The 3,995-nt window shown below is 44.3% G+C and overlaps 1 protein-coding gene and 1 long non-coding RNA gene across 2 annotated transcripts in view; one reads left to right on the forward strand and one right to left on the reverse strand.

The window, feature by feature from the left end:
- LOC100542052 (serine/arginine repetitive matrix protein 2) overlaps positions 1–3,995 on the reverse strand; it is a 38,310-nt gene that overhangs the window by 6,726 nt on the left and 27,589 nt on the right. The gene's annotated exons all lie outside the window — the stretch shown is intronic.
- Positions 1,018–3,995, forward strand: LOC109370173. Its single transcript, XR_002120068.2, has 2 exons — positions 1,018–1,881; positions 3,428–3,995. It is a non-coding gene; the product is annotated as an uncharacterized LOC109370173 (long non-coding RNA).

Consider the following 3,995-nt stretch of genomic DNA (forward strand, 5'->3'; position numbering starts at 1 on the left):
CAGCGTACGGCTCCATGCGATAGGCGCCCTCCCCCGCCGCCGCCGGGCCGGGCAGCTCGGCTGTGACACGCACATGTGCTCCGGGGGCTGGCGGCGGGGTCGGGCGGGCGCCCTGCAGGATGGGGGAGAAGGAACAAAGAAAGAGAGGGGAATGAATGCCCCCTTCGCCGCGAATACAGAGCGCCTGAAAGCTGTGTCTCGTCTGAGGTGTTTTGCTGGAGTCCAGACGTTGTGGGGGTGCCCTCCTGCCGCTCCCAAAGCAATTCTCGTGTATACATGTGTACAAATACTACTTTGCCATTTTTAGTCCTGGAAGACCCCCCACCATTTCACCCCCCATAGGCTTTCTTCTCATTCCCTGAAATGCTAACTGAGGGGTTCAGTTTATCTAAAATATTTTTTTTAAAAAACCCTCAAAATTTAGGAGAAACTTAGGGGAATTGTTGCTTGGGTTTCTATTTGCAACATCAACCTCCAATTTAATGTGGTTTAATAATAAGACTCTTCAATAGCAGCATTGTTTTTTACGGTATATTGCTGGGAAGTGGCCTGATTTTATGTGAAATCAGTAAAAATAACAGGTTTAGTATTGGGATCAATTTGCTTACTTGTATGTCAAGTTATAACACAAAGCAGTTATATTTAAGAGGCATTTTTACAACTAATGGTACCTTTCATGCCATGCCAATGTTAATAGAATTTAGATATTGTTAATATTTCTGATATGCAATAAGCTAGAGTGAAAATGCTTCACTTGATCTGTTTCATACATCTTTCTCTTATGCCTTCAGGAATGGAGCCCTTCTCAACTAAGTTAATTCATTCAAAGTAGCTTAACTGCAGGGATAGCCCCATCAGAGTAGGCCTCTATCAACAAGAGAAGAGTACAACAAAAAACAGAGGGATTTTAACGAATGCTGCATTTTTCGCTCTGGCTGCCTAACAGTGAACGGAAGACAGTTAACTGGAAAAGTCACTGTTGGTAAAAGGAAGATCCACAGAGGAAAATAATTCTTCCTCTATTTTTTATTTTATTTGCTGATAAATAAGAAAACATCCTTAGTTATACACCTTTACTCAGGTGCTGATTCATCTTCTGATGAATTAAGTGAAGCCTTACTCGGATCTTGCCACACCAGGGTGTTGTTCCTGATACATTTTGCATTCAGTTTGAAAGCTAAGTGTTACCGGGCTTCACTTCAGCAGTTCTGAAGCTGTCAGTGCTACTCTAAGAGTATCTGTTTTCTCTCCTTTTGGAAACAAGAACCAAAGTTGTGCTAAAACATGAACACAATCTTTATTAAACCTGTAATTCATAAAATAGTTCCAAAGAACAAGGTTTTCACACCAATTCTCGGGGGAGAACAAACGTAAAGATCAAATCTGTTTTCTTTACAGCGTTGTTGCACAGTTTTATGCTAAGTTATTGTCTAAAAGTTGCCCAGCACTCTTTGATTTCACTAATACAAACCAGAGGGCTACTCCTGTCCAGCACTTAAAGCTGCTCAGGGCATTTCTAGCTGAGAAGGCATAAAAACAAACTCAATCTTTGCACAGTACCATCCTACTAACTTAGCAAAGTACACCTTTGCACTCTGGAGCCACACTCCCAAGGCAAAACCATAAAGTCATCTCCGTGTAGGTACGGCTTTTCAGATGGATCTCTCGCTTGCTGAGCTCAGTAGCTCGCTGAGATGGAAATGAAGATATTTTTAGATCGTAAGAATTTAAAAGCAAAAGCCCATTCCTTGGTCTCCGAGCCACAGTTTACTTTCCCTCCTCAGCCCCCGCCCCGGACCCACGCGGCACCCTGTGGGTACTGTAGTTTTGGGCGGAGCGGCGGAGCACGCCTTCCCCATCCTTAAAATCCCCCCGAAGAAAGTAAGTGTTTCTCTCGCTCTGCAGAAGGCCGGGCTGCGCGGGCCGTGCAGGCAGCCCGCTCTCGGGGTCAGCCGCCCTCGGCCGGGCCTTGACCGCCGAGAAGAAGACGAGGGGCGAGGTGGCGGCGGCGGCCGAGCCATGTGCTGCCCGCGATGCAAAATGGCGGGGTCTGGTCCCTGTCTGGAGCCCTGCGGTTCCCTCACACGCTGCCATAAGGAGCCGTGGGGAGCGATGGCTGCTGCTGGTTGTTCGTTTTTTTATTTAAAACGCGTGTCTCCTCTCCGAGTGTACTTTAGGAGCACTTGTTTTAATTTTTCTAAATATGCCGCAGTTTAAATTATTTTAAAGTGCACGCAGCTGTTATTCATGCGCTTTTCCCTGTTTGGCTTCCAAAAAAAAGTGGTGAAATATTTGCTTTAAAGTAAATATTCAACTTTTGGCTTTTCTTGCTCTGGACTTTAGCTTACTTGTAATTCCTAGCCCTCGTGTTTGCAAAGCTGAGGGCTCACCAACCGACTTGAATATTGGGTTGTTTTATTGTTTTTTTTCCCTCTGGTAATTCATCTTGTGGAAGCCTGAAATTAATGAGCAGATTGAGTATATGCTTCATTGTTTATAGCCAAAACAGAAAGGATGTTCCTTACCTCAGCTTACCTGTTCCTTTGATTCTTGCACAGTAGTTCCTATTAGTAGTTCCTATTAGTAGTTCCTATTAGTAGTTCCTATTAGTAGTTCCTATTAGTAGTTCCTATTAGTAGTTCCTATTAGTAGTTCCTATTAGTAGTTCCTATTAGTAGTTCCAGACCTCAATGGAAACATGGAGGGCTTTCAGCTTTCTCACAGTCCCAGCCATCCAAATTTAGTGCTTTAGGGGAGGGGGAATAAAAGCACTGTTAGCTCCTTGTTTGTACTAGAGAGATAACCTGATGATGATTTGCCTAAGAAATACACAATCTGGCTGTTTGGAGGATAGTGCCTGTCTCAAAGATTCTCAGTTCAGGCCATTATTCCTGGTTAGGATGCAGGCCTTCTAGGGGCCAGAAGTCATAAATGAAGAACCTGATTAGAGAGATGTCTGGAATCTTTAAGCCATTCTTTCTGGTATTGATACCTGAGGAAATTAAATGTTATAGCTTAAAGGCAGCATCAGTTTCCATAAGTACAAGTTACATGCTAACCTAGTTAAAATTTGCAGCTGCATTGTGTTTTGGCCGTTTTGCCAGTTCAGGCATTGTGGCTGTTTGTTTCTGCACCTTGCATCGCACCAACAGAGTTAGCTGCACAACTGGCACTGTGACTTTACTCAGGAAACTGATCCCTGTTAGAAACGTCCTCTCCTCACCCAAGTTTCATTCCCTGATGTGACTGTTCCTGGGACTGTAAGTACGCTGGGGCAAAAGGTGAAACAGGCAGGTGAGAAAGTGCACCATGAAGTGGTGTTTGCTATTGGGGTTGTTGTAGCTCCTTGAACAATCAAGTGATCTGAAGGTGCTGTTAATTTTCTTTTTATAATTATGACTTTTCTGAGTTACTGTTTTGGTGTTAGTTTTCCAGCATTATTGGCTTCCTGATCATTGTGACACACAAGGCACACATTTGGCACTCAAGCAAGAGGCTGGAGGTGGAGGAGAGTAGGACCCATAGCAAGGTCGCAGTAGCAAGGACCAGCACAAGCCAACTGCGAAACACTGGTAGGTCAACCTATACCCTGCGTAATTCAGCTTCTCTTTTTTTCAATCCAAACTTGAACAAGATCCAGAAGCTGACAAAGGTTCTCTGAAAAGGCTAGCTGAGAGCTTTCCTTGTGTGTGCTGAGATCTTTGTGTATTCGTAGCCCTTACCTCACGCATACAAAAATCTTTGTCTATTCATCATGATGTGCAACAGACTCTATTTTCAGCCTTCTGATTAGCGTTAATTCAGAGCTGGGTTCAATCTGAAGGGATTTGGCTCTGTGTTGGCAGGTGCAGGAGCCAAGTAAAGGATGGCAGATTCCAGGGGGGGCAGTACAGAGCAGCTCAGCTGTTGAAGTTGGTAAGAGAAGGTCCTAGGTTTTGGCTTCTGCTCCAAGCCAAGGGTAATATTTTATCCTGTTACTGATTATGGAAGGGGAA

The sequence above is a fragment of the Meleagris gallopavo genome, chromosome 1 (assembly GCF_000146605.3).
Source record: "Meleagris gallopavo isolate NT-WF06-2002-E0010 breed Aviagen turkey brand Nicholas breeding stock chromosome 1, Turkey_5.1, whole genome shotgun sequence".
Classification (NCBI taxonomy): Eukaryota; Metazoa; Chordata; class Aves; order Galliformes; family Phasianidae; genus Meleagris; species Meleagris gallopavo.